General features: G+C 36.1%; 1 protein-coding gene and 1 pseudogene across 5 annotated transcripts in view; one reads left to right on the plus strand and one right to left on the minus strand.

The window, feature by feature from the left end:
• Positions 1-23,513, plus strand: part of GRIK2 (glutamate ionotropic receptor kainate type subunit 2) — a 598,702-nt gene that overhangs the window by 124,225 nt on the left and 450,964 nt on the right. The window lies entirely within an intron of this gene.
• LOC112296980 (cyclin-G1 pseudogene) lies at positions 15,542-17,017 on the minus strand (annotated as a pseudogene). The gene has a single exon (XR_011650542.1). The product of XR_011650542.1 is annotated as a cyclin-G1 pseudogene (transcript).

Genomic DNA, 23,513 nt, shown 5'->3' on the forward strand with positions numbered 1-23,513 from the left:
TATATTAACCATGTTTTCTTTACTGTTCTCACAGTTAGGGATTGACTCCCTGGGGCCTGTTATCCACCAGACAATGGTGTGATTATTGTAAGCTGCAGCCTTTCAACCTAAAGCTAATCTTTAGACATGGAAAATATTTTTTAAAATACCCTCACAAGAAGAGCGATTGTGAATGTTTTGAGACCCCAAGTGTTTTGAATTTATTAAGATTGCAAGATGAAGTGTTTTTTGGAGTGTGTCTGGTTGGTAAGATAAACATTTGATAATGAAGTTTTTAAAAAGTGGTGTAGCAAGTGTTTTGTTTAATTGTAGTTAGAGAGGAAACAGCCACTGTTAATGTACTACAACCTTTAATAACACTTATGCATGTGACAAAAGCAAAAAGTACTTTAATAATTAAAAAGATGGGCATGACTTTGGGCCCTACTTACTTAGGAGCATTACTTTCTTATGTATTTTGCTTTAACTTCTGGCATACATAATTTTCTTTTGTTAAAGATGTAATTAGCCAAGATTTATTGAAGATACTTCCTGCAATGTATGCTGTGATAGTTATGCAGAATACTGAGATTGTACAAAAAGGTAAGTAAGTAGCTTCCCATCACATTGGAAAAAATAAATTTTCCACGTGCAACAGATAGCGATATTAGCTGATATATGAGTAAGTGATGAGCAGCGTTTCCCAAAGTATTCTATGAAACATTGTTTCCTTGAAATGCTCTGAGGAAAATATTCTATAGCCAAATGTGTTTGGGAAATGGGGCCCGATATACATCTCTTTTAGAGAGTTACAGTATTCTTTAGAATATTAAAGAGTCTGAGAAGGACTGCAATAAAGAAGCCAGTAAAAATTATTTGCACAAAAAATTTCCTAACTTGTTTTGACAATGTTCTTCAGTATCCCCTGTAGGGACCCACTTCAGGAAATACATCTTCATTTTTAATCTAAGTAATGCACAGAGCATCTCCTTAATGGCTGGGAAAGCTTACTCTCCATGATGAAATGCTGATTTTAAAAGTATCCATTAAAAAATACATTATCGAGGGTGATGAGTATAGTTAACAACCTTTCAAGAGGAAAATTTGGTAAAACATGTAAAAATATAAAATATAAATGCTTGTGGTTTAGGAATCATGCTTCTAGAAATTTACCCAGGTTCAAAAGCTCTTAATGGGTAAGCCTTGATTCTGGACGGAGGGTAATCTTATCAGCATGCCACGCAGTTGCCTTTGCAACATTTCCCAATACACCTTGGGATCTACTGGCACACACAGAATGTGCTGCTGAGATGAAAAACAGAGGCAGATTTATGGAGGCTGGAAAGGCTGGACAAAGATTCATGGAGCAGGTGGGACTTAAATCAGCCTCAGTGGATGGGCAATATTTTGATAAGAGAAGAGAAATCATTCTGCATCTGATACTCCAAATTCCAAGTCCAAAATGAGCAGTTGGTACATTGAGGAATTAAACACTTTTTTCTTGACTAGTGATGCTACTGCATGTCAGACAGTGTTTTCAGCACTTTATTATATCTCAGACCACAAAACCACTCCATGATATGAATTTTATTGTTTTTCTTTTTTATGTACATCAAGTGATTGAGATTTCATGTTAAGTTAATTTGGGTTATACTTCTATTGAATGTTGGAAATTTGTAACCCTATCTCAGAGCTTGTATTTTAATCACTTTGTTATAGTGGTATAAGATTGTTGTCCAGTTAAGTCCCAGAATACCAAATACCTTCCCTCTCATTCTTAGGGAAAGTGCGATTTCTTTCCCATCATACTGAAACCCACATGCTTTGTTTGAGTTATTGATGGGATGTAAAAATAGAAAAGATTATGAACCACTGCTGTTACTTGAGTTGTAATTGTACGTGTGCATAAAAGGTATTAAAATCAAATTATTTATGTAGATTTTGAACTTCTCTTGATCCAAAATGGAATCAGTCAAGTTGTTTATCTGGGCCTTTATATTTGACTCTTTCTTAAGGAATTTTATTAATCCTAGTTTCTGTAGGGTAAATATGGGACAGTTCTAACGACTTGCCTGCAGGTTTTTTGCTTTTTTTTTTAGTACAATCAGCCAGAATTGAGATTGAGTTTGGTTAATGAAATAAACATCTAGATAATCTCCACAGGAGAATGTATGAGAAATATGTACATTTGAAGACATAGATTGTCTCAAAATCAGATGGAGCCTACAGGGATCCCAAAGTTTTTCTGCCTCCTTTTTAGTCCAATGTTATTGGTAAAGTGTTAGTAACATGGATCATGTTTAGAATACTAACAATGAAAAATTCTCGAAATTATTATTTTCTACAGTATTTTACATGGAAGATTATTTTTTCCACAAAATTATAAATAAGTAGCCATATTTTTCACACTTTTACTGAGTTTTCATAATTACTATTATTCAAGGGGATTTTTTTAACATTTAGCACTTTTTTAATGTTTGCATATTTTTCATATATCAAACTAATATGTGAAGTGTTTGACAGCTCAATAAGCATCCACATAATATGTACAGAGGATAGAGAAGCTGTTAATGAACAGGTATTATATGTTTAATATTATAAGTGTCAAATAATCAAAAAGAGGAAGAAAAAGATACTTGGGGAAGAGAATACAATCAAAACCCTGGTTATTTTAGGCCCAGTGTTCCCAAATCTCATCGAATGTAGTAAAGGACCAGGGGCTCCTGGTTTACTTGGTATCCAGGTTCACCTGGCATTCTATTTGCAGCTCCTTTCTGAGAAGGTGCATATGGTGGTAACAGTCAATACCCATTTAAAAATGCAGACAACCAAGTGATTACAGAGACTTGGTAAAGTAGCACACAACCTCCTCAAGTATTCTCAGTGTACATGCGGTGGGGCTGCACATGGCATATTGCCGTGCTGTGAAGCAGAACACTGTCTTTGTGTCTCTCAAACGTAATTTTCTTTGTGATTGTTTTTGTGGAAATGTATTCAACTATATCCAAAGTTTTCAGAATTACTAATTTGTATGTCTGCTGATATACCATACTTTACATACATAGGAAATTCAGTTTCCAGAAAAATAATTCCCAAAAATGAAAAAGAAAGTTTATCAAGTAGAAGCAACATTGTAATATATGACCATGCTAGGTTTTCATTACTCTGAAATTAAATGTTTATAATCAATTTCTATAATTAGTTTCCCTATAGAAATGAAAACATAAGAATTACTATTTCAAAGATAAATTCCAATTTCAATTTCTAGTAATAAGAGTTGCCACATCTATTTTGTCTAAGGAAACTATTGTATAGACTAAACTTTATGTAGTTTTAATGGATTTTGAGTTGTGTTTTGATAGCAGGACAGTTGACTGGGATTTATTAAAATAAAAATATGGAGACAAATCACTAGCTTTCTTAACCAACTCACACTTATATGATTTTTGCCTGTATGTTTCAAGAAGCATTATTTTGTGGAACCATTACTTCTAGGAATTGGCCATTTACAACATCTTCATGGAGACTTTTACTTGTATTTTGTTTTTTTTTTGTTATTATGTTTTGTTTTCAAATTTTATACTACATTACTTGGCAGCACAAAACTGTTTTCTGTAATGATTGAAGTCTTTAATCTTCTATTGTCCAAAGTTAAAAATCGGTAAACAGTTAACAATGTATTGATCGGAAATTGAGTACAATTATTTTATAACAGGGTACTTAACAAGGTGCTTTTATTTTAAAGCAATTTTTATACAGAGGATACATGCCATTTAGTTTCTTAATAGTACATTAGAGTTATTTTGAAATAAGTTATGACATGGGATAAAATAACTGCTCCGTCTCCCTCTTTTTGGTCTATGTGTTTCAGAGAGAAAAATCACCAACTAGAAGGAGCTCAATTGTATTTTACTTGACATGTAAAAGAAAAAAGTTTAATTTTCTGAAAGAATGAATTGTTTGGGTTAGGTTCATTTAAATAAAAATAAAGTAAGACATTCAAAGTGACATAATATTTGTTTATATTTAATGAAATTTTAGTGATTATTGTAGGTATTTGTTTTCATGGATATTTTGAAGGTATTGTGGAGATAATGTTTCCTTAGAAGTTGTGTTATTATAAGTTAAATATGTACCTCACATCTCTTTAGAAGCTATCAGAATTTTAGGGCTAAAGGACCATTTTGAACAGCCCCCCTATAAATTAATTATTTAGATTCTTCTGCATCAGTTCAAGCCATGAAGTTAAATTTTTTCTTTTTCTCAAAAGAACTTGTTATCTCTGATGCCAAGGCTTTTTCGACTGATTTTTCTGCTTGATACACCAGGTCCTGTCCCCTTTCTTGCCCCTTTTGTTAAGCCTGTCCCTGTTCATTCCGTTGGTCTGCGTGTGTTACTCTGGATAGGCTAGGTTATGATGCACTCAAAAAGAGAGCAAATCTCAGGGCCTTCGTATAACCAATATTACCTCTCACTCAGACAAGCCTGAGATAGATGGAGGTGGATGTCATGGACTGTCACTTTTTTTTTATGTGGTGTCTCTGTCATCCAGTTTCTTCCATCTTGCAGTGCCTCTAACTTAACAGATGGTTTTGCAGTAGGAATATAGAGGAAAAGAGCATGAAAGATCACACAATACTTTTGGGGGGGCAATTAAATTATTCTTTTTTAAAACCATTTTTAAGTTATAGTTTACATTCAGTATTATTCTGTATTACTTTCAGATATACTGCAAAGTGGTTCAAAAATCATGAACTTTACAGAGGGATCCCCCCAATGCTTCAAGCACCCACGTGGCTCCTTATGTAGTTATCACAATATTCTTGACTACAGAATGGGGAATTTACACCTACATGTCTGTGACTATTCTGTAACTATCAGCTTGTCCTGCTTAATCTCTTCACGTTTTTCCCATAGCTGCCCAACTCCCTCCCCTCTAAAAACTGTCAGTCTGTTTTCTGTAGCTATGAGTCTGCTTCTATTTTGTTTGTTTATGTTATTCTTTAGGTTCCACAGATAAGTGAAATCATATGGTGTTTTTCTTTCTCTGACTGGCTTACTTAGCATAATATCCTCTAGGTCATTCATATTATCGCAAAAGGTAAGATTTCTTTCTTTTTTTTGTGGCCGAGTAGTATTCTATTGTGTATATGTGTCAGAGCTTTTTTATCCACTCATTTATTGATGGGCACTTGGGCTGCTTCCATATATTGGCTATTGTAAATAGTGCTGCAGTGGACATAGGGGTGTATATATTCTTTCAAGTTAATGTTTTGGGTTTCTTCAGGTACATAATCAGAAGTGACATCACTGGGTCATAAGGCAATTCCATTATTAATTTTTTGAGGATCCGCCACACTGTTTTCCATAGTGATTCATGTAACATTTTTAAGTACTTCTTTCTGGAATATAATTTTCCTACATATCTATGAAGGAGGATGCTGGTAGGCATTAGTAGTGTCTACGGAACTCAGCTTAAATTAAACATTTGTATGTCTTTCTTTGATCACTGCCCTCTCCCCTGATCTTTTCCAGAAACTCTCTTAACACCTTGTTCTTTGTTCATAGCTATTATCTTAATAAATTGTCTATCTTTTCCCATCTAGATGATAAGCTCCACAACTTCTGGAACTACATCTATTTTTCCTTATAATTTATCCCACAATAACTGTCATGCAGTAAGCAGCCAAAAATATATTTGTAGAGTTAATGAACTAATGGATTTCCATGGCTTGCAGTCTTTCAGCTAGAATGCTAAGTGATTAAGTCGGATCTAAATTGATTTCCTTAGACTCTCCCATGGTTTCATGTATAATGTTATGCACATAGTATGCAACAAGCATATTCTTTATTGATGGATGAGTCAAGGATTTATTTGTTACATATTATGCTCTTAACACTATTTGAGTAAATTTGTTTTAGTGAATCATTATATTTCACTGCAAGTAGAAGGAAACTTACTCTTGGGAAAAGTAATTTTTCCATCAGCCTCATCTCCCATTCAATGAACAAAACACTTATTGCAGATTTACTATGATAAAGATTATACTAGGAACTTGCTGGAGGGAAGATGGAACAGGGGGCTCGAAGGTGAGTGAGTGGTGATCTCTGTCCTCACAGAGTTGACCATCCACTGGGGATGAGAGATACATATAATCATGACTGTTGCTTTCTAGCAGTAGAGAATAAGGGGTAAGAGCTGGGGCTGTGACACCTAGATCAACTCTCAACAGCAGCTGCAAGCTCTGAACAGCAGGGAAGGTTTTATGGAGGAAGGTGCATTCTGTCTGGGCCTTAACTGCTTGAGTACATTGAAAAGGGCAAAAGGCCATTCGAGCTGAGAGGAAAATACAAAGACCCTCTACTGTATGCATGTGGATTAAGTAGTTGTGATGAACATGGGTTGTGCTCATCAACATCCTCAGTTCTTTTCTCTTACTGAAAAAGCAGAAGGTAATATTTTCCAACTCTTAATATCAGGTGGGGTCATGGAGCCATAGGTTAATTTAGGTCAACGGGCTGTAACTGGAAGTGATATTTGTTATTTCTGGGTCCAATCCTAAAGAGGCAGTGCTTGACTTTTCTATACTTCCTCTGCTGACAAAGCTTCCATCAGCATATGAGGGGGCACACTCAAAAACCCAGAATGCATTTATAAAAAATTGTGTATTCTTACATGTTTAAACTTCAGTCACCTTCAAAGTACTCTATACTTGATGCAATTCACCTATCAAGACGTTTTTTCCACTGCTCAAAACAGTTTTTGAACTCGTTGATTTTGATGCCTTTTTATGCTTTTGCCATTTTTTGTCTCACCTCTTCCACATAGATGAAGCATTTCACTTTGAGGGCTTTTTTCATCTGGGGATACAAAAAAACATCACTTGGGGTGAGATGGGGGGGTGAATGGGGGGGTGAGGCACAGGGGTCATGTTGTTTTGGGTGAAAAACTGCTGAGCACTCAGTGTTCAGGTGAGCAGGTGTGCTTGTAAATCACCCATCATGAACTGGGTAAATGTGTTGAAAGAGTCCCCAAAAAAATTCACTGAATCTGAACACAGCCTCTCACAACAACAACAGCTGGTACACTGATGCAGATGGGTTGTTAGAACACCCACCTAGCAGGAGAGGCCTGTACTACAAGGGGAGCACCCTCCATAAGATAATTCTGTTATTTTTTGGGGGGTGAGGTCCTTGCCAACATAGGTCAGAATACTCTTCATCAACATCTGTTGAACATGTAGCATGAGCAAGAAGGAAACATTTGTTCTTTAAAATCACTGGTATTTGGATTTGATTTTTATTATAGCATAATCTAGTTTATTCTAACCAACAATAGCAATCTAGTCAATGCTCTATTATACATATACATATATAATATATATAAGTATATATGTATAATATATATGTATAATATATACATACTATATGTATAATATTTAAATTTATAAGGGAGTTGGTATTAAAATTTTTAGAAAATACTCAATTTTATTCACTAGAGGTATGTTCTTCTCTCTGTGTACTTTAAATGTCTGACTGGGATTTAATACGTGAGATACTCAGAAAAACCAAAGGCCTAGATAGTGGAATCCCCAGATACAAGACAGTAGCAGACATTAAGTAGACTGCCAGTTGTTTGTCTAGCATTCGATCACCTCACATCATCCTGTTTTAGACATTGATTCTGTCTCAAATTGATAATACACTTAAGAGTTGCAGCCTCTTCTGGGGCTGTAAGTATAAAATATTTAGTTGTCCAGGGTTTTTGTTGTTGTTATTTACCGTCTGAGGCCTAATGAGTAACTTGACAGGCTTTAAAAACTGCAGTGATGTGGCTAGACATAAAGCAGATGAGAAGTTAGGCTATTTAGAGAAGACTATGCATACATGTTAATTTTAATCCAAGGAGAACACAGTTTAATTGTTTTAGATAGTGTCATTTACTTTCTCTTTTTCACATGTTCAACTACACAGAGATAATTGTTTATTTTGAGGGTGGATTTATATTATCATCAGCATGAATATTCACTCTGGAGGTAAGACGAGTTTATAGCCAGCTCCAGGAGTTAAGATGGCCTCATGAGTTACTGAGTCTGGGGTTTCAGTATTCTACCAATTAGGGTGGTGTGTAAATTTCTGTTAATGACGAAAAATTAGAGCCTCTTCACCTTTTGGAAGATTGAGTCCTACTGCCAAAGAGGAAAATACAAATAGGGGAAATACAAAAAGATAAGGAAAAACACAAGTGATCCAAACCTATAGGAGCTTAGTTAATAAATCTTTTGTTTTTAAACATCTGATACCTTCAAAGGGCCAATTCCCAAATTTCATAGAAGAGCAAGCTGTTGACATCACTTATTTTCTTTCATGTTCTTGTTTTAATTTCTTATGCTTTCAGATGAGTCAAACTTCGCAGTTTTCAGCACCCACTCTATAAAAAATATGAATTGTACTATGAATTTCAAACATGACCTGGGTGAGCAACTTTATGAAAATACTGTGTGTGTATATTACATGCTGTCATTTCTCTTATATGAGGGGTGATTATCAAGTTTATATATTAATCAGGCATGCGGTTACTGACTTTTCTCCTCTGAGGACTAATGCTGTTTTAAGGACCATGCAATGAGGTGAATAAAAAGAGAGGGAAGCAAACACCATGAGTACTGTAGAAAGTGTGGTATAGCGAAGAATAAAAAGGGAGTATATAGAGCAAGATGCGTGGAAATCATGGAGTTAGGGTGCATAAGCCAGAAAAAGCTGGAATGGCATCTGAAGGGAGAGCAGAATAGAAGTGATTCCCTAGACGTGTACACAGACCAGTTTTCTGATTCCCGAGATGTGTACACAGACCAGTTTTCTGCCATGGATTCTCTCTGCCTGGACTCTGTAGACAGCTGACTTCAAGTTGTCCTCCACACTTACCATTAACTTCCATTTCAAAAAGAGAGCTTTCATCACTGTGATTTGTAATTAATATTCTTATTAGGCTAATGGTTTGCTTCAGTTTTTCATTCTTATAATGCAATTCATGATCTAGTCACTACATATGATACTTCTAAAAACTGATTCTTATTGGCAGGATTTTTTAAAACAATAGAAAATTGAATGACAGAGTTAAGTTAGAATTTTTAATAATCAGGGTAGATACATAAAAACTATACAAAATTGGTTATTTTTAACTGTTAGATCAGAAAGAAAATAAACATCAATTAGTGTGTTTCAACTATTTGCTGTGCAACTTGATGGATAATTGAAAAATACGAAGATAGCTGCTGCATTATATTCTCTCACCTTACATTTGGTAGATAAAGTAATGGCTGATATGTATTTTTTAAGATTTCATTTATTTATTTTAGATAGAGGGGCAGGGAGGGAGAAGGAGAGGGAGAGAAACATTAGTGTGTGGTTGCCTCTCTTGCGCCCCCTACTGGGGACCTGACTTGGCCCACAATCCAGGCGTGTGCCCTGACTGGGAATTGAACCAGAAACCTTTAGTTTTGCAGGCCAGTGCTCAATCTACTGTGCCACACCAGCCAGGGCTGGCTGATGTGTTTATAAGTACTAATTTTCTAATCTCACATGTATAGCTGGAGGAAGTCATTTTCCTCTAGATGGTGGGGCTTTATATGGAGGACAAAGATTCAGAGTTTATTGCTGCTGCCTGAAGGTCCTTTGACACCTAGAGAGGAAGATGGCTGGTCCAAAAGGAAGGTAAGGATTGCAGTTTCACAGCCCTGCACACAGGTTTTTGCACAGGCCGATGGCACAGATAGGACAGGGAGTGATCCCCTCAGAACTTGGGTAGCCTCAGGCTATCCCAGAGTGAAGGCTTTCACATTCTTTCTCTTGAGTCCAGTAAAGTGTGGCCTGTACTTTTTCAGAGAGTGGACAGATCAAAGATACCAGGTGTCCAATCACATTGTGTATAGCACAGTGCTCTTCGTCTTCCCCACAACCAAAAACAATCTGCTTATCCTTTTAGAAAAGTCAACTATAGACCAATCACACACTTACACTTAATTTCACCATCCAAATTAAAGCTTCTGTATTATGATCAAACTCCATTTGTTAATTTTAGATTAGAGTCCCATAGGCATTCTCTCTTTCAGGAACCAAAGAAAGGAAGTCTTGTTACAAAAAGGCATTTGCTTAAGAATCCCCTAAAGCTCAGCAAAAGAGGATGATCTCAGCGACCTCTTATCAAAATAGATATAATATCGTGATGACATAGTTAGAACTAAAGTTTGGAATGAAAATCTCTGACCAAAAGTTAATTTTCAGTTAAAAAGTCAATTACCAGTTACCAAAAGGGAGTTTTCTCTGAACACATCAACTGCTTGTTGACAAAGGCCAGCCAGGCCTGTGTGTTTCCATGGCCTTGTGCGTGATGTGCAGCTGTGCACAGAGGCGTTTCTGGCGTGCCTGAGAGCTCATTAGGAGTAGATGCCAGCAGTGGCCCTCTCCTCAGTTCATTCCAGGGCATGATGTCTCATGTGTTAGAGGCACAATCCAGTAAGCTTTGTTCAGTAGCATTCTATAGAAAATAGGAAAATGGGTGCTCATTTCTTATCCACCCACTCCACTTTAGGGACATTTTGGCAGGTGATGACTGGTGCGTGATTGGGTGTTTAATCTTTCCCTGTAGAGTGAGGCTTTATCACAGAGCTAATTCTTTCAAGGAGCAGATTAATTCACGATGCCTTGCAGCAAAGCACAGAGGGTGGCATGGAGTTGGTAGGTGTGTGCGTTGTGGCATCAGGCTGCTGGGCTTGTATCCCAGCTCTATACTTAGTGTGATGGGTAGCTGTGCACCTTGTTGAATCTAGTTTTACCCAGTTTCTTCAACTGTAAAATGTGCATAATCATAGAGTTCTTGCAGTGAGGCTTAAGTGGGCTAACTCACATTGAAGTCTTACAAAGGTATCTGGAACTCAGCTAGTACCTAGTAAATATTAACTGTGATAATATTAACTGATTATATTTCAAACTTGTGGGGCCATAGATTTGGGGAGTAAGAAAATAGATTTTAGAACTTACCTATATGTTATATAACACTCACTTTAGGCTCTGAAGCAGAAACTCTAAATTAAACACATTGATATTTCGATAGAAAAATATGTAGAAAATTGGTACTGTATGGGTTGAAGAAAAATTACAAATAGCCTCAGGTCAACTCAGGTGAGGTTTTTCTACTAATCAAGTTACTCCCCCCCTAAAAAAAAACTTTTTTAAAGAGAGAACTTTAGATTTTTATATTTCAGATAAGGGATTGTAGACCTCTATATTTTCCTATATCCTTAAGCCAAACCAGACCCTACAGTAGGATGGTAAGCATTCTTGTAAAGACAAGGGCAGAGCCATTCTCTGTGGTTCTCAAAGTATTGCTGACTCAGGTCTCACTGTAGGGCTGTGAGGCTTGTATGAGGGTCCTAATAATAGTCACTTGGGACTGAACAAACGGTACACATGAAATGAAATTATTCCTCACTGAAACCTCCTAGCTTGATTTTCAGAAAACATGTTCTCACAATCTGGTTTTGCTTCACTACTTCAGAGATGTCCTCTCTAAAAGATATACAGGGCTGCCTCCAGCTGGATCTCCTGTCCGTAGAATCATCTTGCTTTGGTTCATCCAAGTTTTTTTTTTCAGAAAGCCCCAGGCCCCTCCTGATGCCCCAGCAGAGGGCTCTCCTCCAAGTCCCCAGTACCTGAATCCAGGTCCCACATTGCTCTGTTTTGCTATGGGTAGGCTAAAGTAATGCCTATGTGGACAATAAGGTTCAGTAGGAGGGTCGACTTAAAATTCTAGATAAGAAAATATCAAACCATCTGCTTAATTATGGTATTTGAGAAACTGTAACTCATTTTGTCTGTTTCCCCCATTCTGAATATTCATTACATGGTAGTGCTAAAAATTCATGCTATTATTTTCGTTATGAAATTTAAGGTAAGGAAAGACTTTCTCTACTACTTAACTGACACTGAGAAAAGTGAATTAGCTAAGGCATGAGATTGGGTGATACTATGGCTTACCCGATGAATATCTTCTCTTAAGGGCAAAATCCATGCCTTCTATTGTGTCGGATTAATGGTCCAGCTGGAGTGTTAAGTTGGATTTCTTCCTCATCAACAAAAAGCTGAGTGCCTCGAAGCCCAATGCCTATAGGCATTAAACTTGCATTTTTATTCATTTACCTTGTTTCTCTACAAATTTCAAAAATCTTTTGGGGTATACTGATTATGGTAAAACTCAAAATATAGTTTACACAATTCAATTTATCTCTTTCCTTCTGTTTCTTTTTTTTAAAAATACACTATCAGCAAATTAACTTCGTAGAATTTGCTTGACATTTAGAAAAGTGATGACTAAATAAATGCATTCCCACCCAATAATTTCATTATAGTCTCCAAGGCTCACCACTCATTAATTGCTTTTCTAATTGCTTTATGAGAAATTGCTATTTGATAGGTTTTTCTCCTTTCTCTTTCTAAAGTTATTGACAGTTGCTAATTTGTTTACTAGATAATTTAGCATAGGTTACATAATTTAAGTATTTACAAATAATTTCAACATGCTGAATTCTGACTTGCCCTTGTGATGTCATGTTGTCTGTTGATCTATTTTTAGCATTCATTAATCCCACCATTATTCAACAAACAGGTTTTGAATGTTTATGATGAACAAGGCATTGATCCAACTACTGTAGAATCTATAAAGTGGGATGTTGTCCTAAAGGAGCTTATATTCTAATAGGGAAAGAAGACTAAGATAATTAGAACTCAAGGTCAAAAGTAATACATGCAGAGGCTTGGGCAAAGTCCTATGGGATTTCAGAAGAAGAATAGACATTCTGGTTGGGGATTTTAAAGTTGGTTTAATGGAAGAAATTGCATTAAGTGGTATATTAAAAAATAAATACAACTTACTTTTTATTAAATTGGTTAAAATATTAACTTTTTTGGTCCATCAAGAGTTGACTGCCTAGGTAAATAATAGTATACTTCTTTTTTAAAATTTTTATTTATTGAAGTGTGTGTGTGTGAGAGAGAGAGAGAGAGAGAGAGATCAATATGTTGTTCCACTTATTTATGCATTCATTGATTGATTCTTATCAATCTTATATGGCCCTGACCAGGGATCAAACCTGCGACCTGGCATATTAGGATGATGCCCCAACCAACTGAGCGACCTGGTCAGGGCCTGGTACACTTCTAAAATTATGTTGACATTAAAAGTATCTAACAGCCAGTACAACGTGTATACTGACAATTCAGAATAGTTGTCTAACTTTTCAGAATGGACAGATACCAACTTGTGCACTATACTAGTGCATATTGACTGAATATGAACCTTACCTGTAATGGAATATAAGAATTAATTAAAATAATGACTCAAATCTATAGTTCTTTACATAAAAGGATGCCTGCAACATGCTGTTGCATTTTATAAAGCAAGTAAAATAGTAGCATGTGTAATGTGACTTATTTGTATAAAATTATATATATGCATATAGCTAGAGAATTGGCTGAAAAGGTGTTCAAAAAAGTTGAATAGAACTTCAGATGCTTTTTACCTACTTCTTTGTATTTTCTGTTTTCTTTGAATAATTTACAGTGACTATGAATCAATTTTACAAAAGAAATGAAGTAATTTAAAAACCATTGTAAGTGTTACGAACAATATTTTAATTTCTAATGATACATTAGTAAAGAACGAGACAATCAGAAATTATAGCTGTGTGTGTGTATTCATGAAACGATCCAGTTTGATGAGAGCAGAAAGTGGATGAAAAGAAGATGATGAAGAAGAGATGGATGAAATAAAGTTGGAAAACTAATCGTTGGAAAATCCTGCAAAGCTTTAAAAAAATACAAAGTTGAGTCTTTGTGATTGGCAAATGCAGAGAGGGGCAACTATGGTTTTGAGCTGAGTAATGATTACCATAATCCCTTATTTAGAGGTTGTTCTGGAAACAGTCTTTAGGAGGGATTTTTGGTGAATTAGACTAGAAATGGGGGGGCATTTAAGAGGTTAATTTAATAACCTATAAAGGAGGCAAAGAGGACCCTATTTAGTGAAAACTTCCAAATGTATATTTATAGCTGTGATCTCTTCTGCATTACAGATAAGATGTTCTGAATAGTCCCCTTAAAATCAAGGATACCAGCTTTGAATGAATCATGCTTCTCCTCATTAAGTTTGTTTCCTGTCCATAAGTCTTATGTGGTTAATTGTACCACCATTCAATGTACCAGAAATTGGAGACCTGAGATTTCCTCATGCTTCAAATACGATTCTTGTGCTATTAAATTTACTTCCTGTCTCCCAGGTGTATGCCTCCCTCCACCCCTGCATTATCTTGCTGCTTCTCCTTGATCCCAGTTTTCAAAACTGCTCAGCTGAAACATTGCAGGACCATACTAACTTGTCTTCCTTGGCTCCAGGTTTACATGTGCCCTCAGGCTGCCACCACCCAAGAATAGAATTATCTTTACAAAACACAAATAAAATTTTATTTCTTCAAAAATGCTGCAATGGCTTTCAGCTGCTCAGGTTACAGATCACATTCTTTGGGGTTATGGGGTGCTTGCCTGTTCCAGTCTCTCTCTCTAATTTCACAGATATATTTACCCCTTGCTCCAACCTTTTTTTTTTTTTTTGCATTTCAGTTACTTTATTAAAATGTATATCCCTTAGTACCAAAACATAGTGGTAGTTGGTTAGGTTACCTCTGCCAACTCAAAATTAACAGATGTGATCAAAATATTGAAATGTATCAGCCTTTTGGGAAAACTGAGGTTATCCACAAAACATTGTTTACAAAATATACTGTGGTTCTTTGGTTTATTTTCTGGTATGTGTTTATTTATCCATAACATGATGTCAAAATTGGGTACAGTCATCCCAGATGGACTCAGGCTACACACTGCACAGAGTAATGGTTCTTCACGACATTTTTAACACCGTAATCTCCTTATATTCACTGACCGACCAGAAAACCCCGAGCACTAACTACCTCAGCGACGTCATGACCATGAAGATGCGGTTACTTACGACTCTCTGTTTGCACAGGGGCGGGGGGGGGGGGGCGCGGAGTTAGTGAAAATAGAGTCCCTTCTTGAAGAAAATTCTAAATTAGAAGCAATGGCAGTTTTATAAGAACAGTCCTTAGTATAAATTTCTGGAGTGTTAAATCAGCAAGTTTTCAGAGTGATATTAATTTGAGTCATTAATAAACTAATTTTCTCATCTGGACTATATTGAAACAGATTTTGTATAAAAATTTTTTTCCTGGACACAAACATCACCTGTTTTCTAGGAAAAAGGTTAAAGAAAAATTAATATGCCAAAATTGCTAAATGTGTAGTTTTGCTTTTTATAAAATGTTCTCAAATTTGAATGTTGAGTTCCAGGTAGCACTAAAGTCCACATCTCTGGATAATCTATTACTTGAGTTACTATTTTAACCAGTGAAAATAAACCATTTTCACTGGTTAAAATAGTGACCTTTATTATATCTTAAAAGTGCATTTGTGAAATATTGGTTTTGATGTAAACTTCATTCAAAATTTAAATTAAGTAGGTTTCCATTTTTAATACCACTGAAATAGACTGACCCAATATAGAAAGTTGGATCAATGTTAGGAATGAAGATTCACAGTTTACCTTCCCAGACTTGTCATTAACATTTCACATTATGTTCTTGGCATTGTTTATATACCTCCGATGAATTCAAATTTAGGCATAACTCCACTACAGCGTAATGTTAATTAGGCAGTTTTCCCAAATCTGAGAACACCAATGCTAATCTACTGATGTTTGAGGATGCACAGCTTAAATCCACTATAACATTATGGAATCCATACTTCAGGATCGTGGAGAACGGTTTCATAGAAGAGCTTTTGTTGCTGTAATAATCCTATTAAGGAACCGTTTCAGGAATTGTTGGAAGGTGGCTTATTCTGTAGTAACTATGCCTCAATTGCCGTGCAGTTCGCCCAGAAACAATCCATTTCAACTTCTGAACGTTTGGTTTGGAGCACTTGTCTGATGAATATTCAGCCAAACACTTGGATACGAGCTCTTGCCAGAATGTCAAATCTCTGCCATTTATCTTGGAATGTTTCTGAAGACATTCTACCTCTTCTGTTAACTCTACACACTTCTGTGCTTGGATCTCCAGTGCGATGATAGACAATGCCAACACAGAAGGCTGTGCTTTAGAAAATATGATCCTGCAGTGACTCGCCTTAAGTTGCGCCTCCAGTCTTTCAAAATTAAGGCTATTCCTCCTTTCAAACGGTAGGTTCTCTTGAATGAGTGAATAATAGAGTTGCAGAAACTGGAAGGCAGTAGTAGCTTTGACTTTCCAGCACACCTTCTCCAACACAGTCTTCCATTCTCATGAGGTCTGAGACTGTGAACCTGTACTGGCTTATTCGGATCAAGTCACTGGCCAAGGGGACATTCCTTTCCTCTTCTATGGACTTTACAGCCAGGTAGAAGCAGCTTAGTCCAACACACCCAAGGTGCTTGGGCTGTACCTTCATTTTGGACAGGAATCTGTCCGGTAAATTCACAGCTAGAGAAAATGTCTCTGTGTCGAAGCCAAAGAACTGAGTTAGACTAAGAAGATCTTTCACTTCAAAGTCCCTCAGTCTTGCAGTCATCCTGAGGCCCTTATCGTGTGCAGATTCAATTAGTCTCAAGCCACAGACCTTTGGCTGACACTTCGGCTCTTGTTCCAACAGTGCATTCAGTTGGTGTAGCAGTTTCTGGGAGTCAGTTGTGGTGAGTACCTCTATCATCTTGGTTGTGAATGTGGCTCCTTTGCTGTAATCACCCTCCCTGGGCCTGCTCTTGCCTCAGCCCACGATATCAGATCCGAGAATTCTAGGAGGCGAGGGGGCTCGTGGGCAAGAGGGGAGAGGCCCGGGGAGGGGGAGCTGTCCTGGGTGGAGGGCTCTGCAGTGCCGCACAGACGACACCAACCTCCCCAGGGTCAGCTCGGAGCCGAAGGCCCCTTGCTCCAACCTTGCCAACCTAATCACAGCTCTTCAAACAGTCCAGGCCATTTTGTATCTTGTTAATTCCTCTTTCTGGAATGCTCTTTCCTCTTTTACTCTGAAAAATTCCTGTTCGTTTTCTTTAAGAACAAGATGAATTACCATCTAATCTGAGTACCATTCTCTGGCCTCTCCTGATAGAATTGACCACTCCTTCTCCTATGCCCTGAGAATACCTTGTATCATGTATAGTTTCTATCATACAAGGTTGCGTGTATGTGCCTATAAAACAGGGGTTTATACTGTGAATTTCCACCTTGCTATTTCCTCTCCTTGGAATGTCCTTTATGGTACTTTGAAGGGTATCATAGCACATATGAAAGGATTTTTAATCTGCAAAATTGTTGAGAGAAGGCAAGCCTGCTTGACGATTTTAAATGGTGTTTTTAAGTAGCTGAGATGCCATGAGAGGCTCACACTTTACATGCTGACAGTGCTGTTAGGCCAGTGCTGCTAGGGCACCGTAAAGACAATGGGAATTGCGCTCTGGTTTTCAGTGTGAGTGCCTAGCCATAAGAGTTCAGTGATTTTACTACATGGCAGCTGTTGAACCACTTATTTCTCATTATGAAGGAAATTAAACATCTGCCCTCATAGTTAATCACAATGCATGACTCTCTAATTGTTGCTGCCACTGGAACTTATTTATCACAGTTTTATACCATCTCTGGATTTGTTTTGTTCTTCTTCTTTTCTAGTTATGAAGTTCTGACTTTTAAAATCGGGGACCCCTGTCCTTTCATCGACTCACCTTTTGACTCATTGACAATTAAAGATATTAATTTAGTTTAAGAAACAATCCTTACAAAAAACACTACATGTAGGCCAGAAAAATACAAATATTTCCCCCAATTATCTAAAATATTGATGGTGGTCAGCTAATCAGAAGCCAATTTGTGATATAAATTGTATTAACTTTCTCCCCCCAGATATAATGTACACCAGTGAACAGTAATGCCGGTCTCAGGAAAGTAACACGAGTTGAAAGATAGACCCTGACCACATCATATCACCTATCATTGATGAATGATGTCAGATTTGTTTGGTGGTATTGGTCGTTAGACACTGGTTTTAAAGGGCACCGCTGAACGTCTCCATGTCTGCTTTTAATACAGAAAACCTTCAGTCAGTGTGGCATTCACATATTTGAGAATGGGATCGCTTTTTTAGACATATTGTTTCTGGAAATACTACTTTGTTTTCTGGCCCACAAAATATGAAATCTCTATGTTAATGTTACGATGAGTGGTTTTGAAGGGAGTCCAAATGATCTAAACCGCATGTAGGAGACATTTTATGCTGGTCTTACCTTACTTTAAGGTAGATGCGCTCTCGGTGCGATCTGGGGAAATCCTTGTGAACATTGATGCAGATAACGACTTTATGTACAAAATTTCATATAATGGGTTAGTGTTAGGGCTATTTTAAAAAATAATGTTTGAGGAAGACAGTCTCTTTGTTTGTAATTTCTCTGAAGCATACTAGAGGTATGCTTCCATGTGCGTACATTGAAAAATGGTAACATATTTTTGAGCTCCTCAGTCAGTCATTCTAACAGCACTGAAAATAAAACAAAACTTGCTAATTAAAGCATCATCAAAATTTTAGCATTTTTTACTCCAAGGAAGAATAAAAGATCACATCTTTGTGATTTTTTTCAAGGCTTTTGATTTTTCTTTCCTTTTCCCTCCTTACTCTAAACCAGCAGATTTATAAGCCATGTACTTGTACAGCAAAACCATTTGCCATTTGGTAGAATTGGCTGACATTTCATTTTTTTCTGGGCAGATTGCAGATTAGTTTGACATTATTTTGCTGGGTTCTGAACTACATCATTAACATACTGTTTATGACTAAAAGCAAAGTAGTTTCATTTTGTGGCATAATACCCCACATTTTCTACAAGTAGTAAAACATATGATTTCTCTGAAAATAACTAGGTATTTGCTCCAGTCTTGTTAAAAAGAAAAAACCAACAACAACAGAATTCTATTAATGTAACAAAATGTATCACTAAAATGGTGTGTCAGAGGGGAAGCAAAACCTCCATAAAGGCATGATGTGTTTACTGTTGATATCTCTAAATCTTGGCTGGAAATGAGAAACATTCATGAAATACTGGGCTTAAACTGAGATTACATCGGTATGGTAGCAATATCGTGCTTGTCAACTAACCGAGTATAGCTGCTTGCTTGTACCACATGAGACTGAAAATTTGCTTTTTGATCTAAGGCATAATTCTTTTCCTGTCCACATTGGATAACTTTTTGTGTTTAATGTAAAGAAAATAAAAGCCAGGCAACTGTACTACAAGATGGCTCTTTTGGGGGGGGAAGTCAAGGGAATAACAAACTGCTGATTATTTTTTTAATTCAAATGGCGATCAAATAATTACCATGCTCTTATTTCAGTTCTTTAGTATATTTGCTCACCTCCCATCTTCCCATCACTCAATTAACTCTAGTATATAAAGTAAATAGGGCCACACTGTACAATTGTTGGATTCTCTTCTATTTAAAAAGCAATTGTAGTATTATACTTATATATGATATGGAAGAACTACGTTGAAGAATTCACTTGCTGTGATTTTTTCTCTTTTCTTTCATAATGCGGACATATTTTATGAAGACAGAACATCTTGTTGCTGTAAAATGCCGCTTTTACTGACAGTAAGCACCTAAATGAAGTATTGTGCAAATGTTTTGGTCACACACACTGTAGTATTTAAGCAAAACATCAAACCAATTAGCAGGCCGCGCTTCAGAGAGAAAATATATAGCTTGCTAGCAGATTTTTTAATGCATGTAGTTTCTAATTCATGGATTTAATTCTTACTATTGCATGGCAGCAGATAGAAAATCTTGAGGGACAAGCTATAATTTCATGGTCATCAAGGATAATTATTGTACTAATTACCTATGATTAATTCCATTTCCCATTTGTTTCATTGACATTTTGAAAGGGTAAAAGAGGCTGTTTCCATGAACTTGCTTTTAAAGCCCTCACTATTTTTGTTACTAAAATGTGCTCAGGAATGACGCATGTTGTTCCAACATACTATATTCATGTTGTGCATCAGAGATGACCTGGTCTCGGCGACACCTGAGACAGAATGCTGTTGTGCCAGAAAAAAGGTCTTCAATGTATTCAATTTTCAAGAATGATCTTAGGGATAGCAGGCACTTCTTTTCGTTCTAACATGTCCATCTTCTTTTAATTCTCCCTATATGTTAGGTTTATCTGAAAGTTATCTGTACACTCAAATTTTTCAAGGTGTGGAATCCAGGAGGGTGGGAGTGGGGATGAGCAGCACAAAATGAATAAGAAAAGGGAAAAGACATTTACAGGAATTATATTAATTTCATTATAATTTTTTTATTATTAGGTTTATTCTGTTATATATTATGGTTTAAGACATGACACAATTTTTCTCTGGCTCCAGAACTTCCTTTAATAATTTTAGGTAAATATTTATCAACCTACTTGGATTATAATCAGATTATTATTATTATTATTAATATAAAAATTTTTGTTAGTGAAGTTCTTCATATATATTCATCTATATTCCTCCAATGTGTAAGAATTGTTTTTTTTTAATTTTTAAAATTTATTTTTAGAGAGAGGAGATGGGAGGGAGAAAGAGAGAGAAACATCAATGTGTGGTTGCCTCTTGTGCACCCCCTTACTGGGGACCTGGCCCACAACCCAGGCATGTGCCCTGACTAGGAATCGAACCAGTGACCCTTTGTTTCACAGGCTGGCACTCATACCACTGAGCCACACCAGCCATGGCCAATTTGTAATAATTCTTAGTTAAAAGGCCAAATTTATTGTAATTTTAATGAACTTCATATTATTACAATCCAAATGAGCTTAACATTACCAATTTTAATCTTCATAATGAAGATTAAAAAGATGAAAATTCTAAATATATGACTCTTGAAATGAATATGGTATGCTGTTGTTCTGGTGTGGACGTGGATCCAGATACATGGGCATGATCACTCTTCTAGGTCCCAAGGGTTTTATTCAGTAGGTTATTCTGCTAGAACTTGATACCCAGGTGGGCCAGAGGAGTTAACGTCCTTATGAAACTGATCCCATCAGTCCATGGAGCACTTTTGGCTCTCCATGTTGTGATTCCTTATTAGTTTGTAGTGCATATTAAATATGAACCACTCCTTTCAATAAGGGCTAAAAAGGAATTTATAATACATTTCATTTCCATTTTGTTTACCAATCAACAGAAGATAGTTGTACTTTGCTTAATAAATAAAGATTCCATCTAGAGTAAGTCCATTGCTCAAAAGCCAGTAGTTAAATACTAGTCAGCATTTTAATTTATTGCTTTGTGTCACAAAATTAGAATGACTGTGATTTTGTCTTGTTTTGTTTTGGTTTTAACCAAATCAGGGAGACAGTAACCTAGGGAGTGACAGAGGCAGAAAGCAATGACTTTTTAGTGATTTCTTTATTTATGTCCCAGTATTTGTGGCCACATGGGCCTCTGTGCCACAGAGAGAGGGTGATCGTCCTCGCAAGGTGGAATGGCTTGAGAGGGTTTCAAATTGCCTGTAAACTTAGAACTATTAATAGTTTTTCTAGTTGGCTATTTAATTGAAGAAACATGCCTAGGGCCTTCAGTTGACCTTTACAAATTATCAATGACACAGCTGAAGAGGGAACCAAAGTCTCCCATTTTCAAGTGCCTTGGTCTACGTGTGCCGCTGCCGTTACACAAGACAATTCAGCAACGCTGGAGGGAATACCATACTGTGAGCAGTCATCACTTAGCAAATGCTTATCACACTAAGCGTTTCCTAAAACCATCTGCATAGTATTGTTTGCTTATAGAATTCTAAAATATAATGAAGATGAAATATTCAGGTTTAGACTGATTGCAAGGGAAACTGAAATAAAGGGAACTGCTATTGCCATAGAAACAAGAAAGTATGCATAATGTCAACAACATTTGAAACCAACAAGACTCTTGATAACAACACATTGTAACCTAGCATCTTTTGTATACAGAGTAATTTCTGGCTTTGTGTTTTTACTATAAAGTATATATTTGGCTTATAGGACTAGCTCTGTCTCAAGATTCTATGATGCTCAATTAGATAACTCAGAATATGGTATTCTGTATTCAGAGTACAGAGTCAATAAATCTAACTTGGTGATGGCAACTGAACACTCAGGTATACAAAGAGATTGAAGAGTAAAAATTATACCGATGAGTGTCTTTATTGTGGCATTGTGTATTATTTGACAATGCTGAGAATATGATATATCCCCAACCTAATTTTTTATATAATCAAAATTACCATTTTAAACATTAGTAATTTGTCAAGTTTTTGTCACTCATGACAGAAAAATTTTGATACGTAGTATATTCTTAACTTTTTTACATTAAGCAGATTTAAAATTTTTCTTGATTGTCAGGGCTCATAAGGCCATCGATTATTGTATTTTGCTGTGATTTATATATGCCCTCGTTAACTTGGTTAATTAAGCCCTGCTTGTATTTACTCTAAACCATGCCAGTCTGGTATAGTACATCATTCCTATCAACTGTTGCTTAACTGTCAGAGCTCTTCTTCATGTTATTTACTTACTATTTTTTTAATCTATGTGAATAGGTTAGAAATACCTTCAGAAAAAGAACAAACAGGCTCTGAGTAAGCATATAACCTTTCTTATAATTAAAATATGGGCCTAATGAATGATTTTTTAATATTTATTTCTGCTGCCCAAATGTCTGTCATCAATATCAAATTCTAGCCAAATTTTCTGTGATTGAGAATGCTGGATGGCTAGCTTAATGATAAATTAAGTTGTTATTATATTTTGAAAGTGTCATATTTAATACTGAAGAAATGAAAATCGACTTAATCCCCAAATTTAGAATGTTAATGAAGTTATCATGGAAATGGGAGAAAGAAAATAATCTGAATCCTTGAAAGCTTTTATTTTTAAATTTTTGTTTTTTGAAAATTTAATCTTTATTGTATTTTTTTTTCCATTACTATTTAGTCCCCTCATACTTCCCTCCCCTGGCCATTGCCACATTGTTGTCCGTGTCCATGAATCCTTTTTCATTTTTAAATTTTTAAATGTGTAAATAAGGAAATTGAAATTTTGAAATCTCTATTTATAATCTCTGATTAATTACCATAACTTTAAAGTCAGTTTTTGGGTCCTTGCAACAAAGTCATCTGCTTAGGAGGGTAGCAATAAGTGACAAACAACCTTCATTTATTTGTGTTTTTTTAATGGACAGTCTCTTTTTCTCTTTTCTAATATGCTATATCCCAGGTAAATTAAGGTTTTTGTCTCATACTTTGCATTCTAGATGGGTGAGTCATAAAGAAACCCAGTTCTCAATGTCCTATATCATGTCTGCACAAGAAAAAATAATATTATTTAGCTCTAGATTTTTCTCGCATTAAAACACCAGAAATGCT

The sequence above is a fragment of the Desmodus rotundus genome, chromosome 11 (assembly GCF_022682495.2).
Source record: "Desmodus rotundus isolate HL8 chromosome 11, HLdesRot8A.1, whole genome shotgun sequence".
In the NCBI taxonomy this organism is placed as follows: domain Eukaryota; kingdom Metazoa; phylum Chordata; class Mammalia; order Chiroptera; family Phyllostomidae; genus Desmodus; species Desmodus rotundus.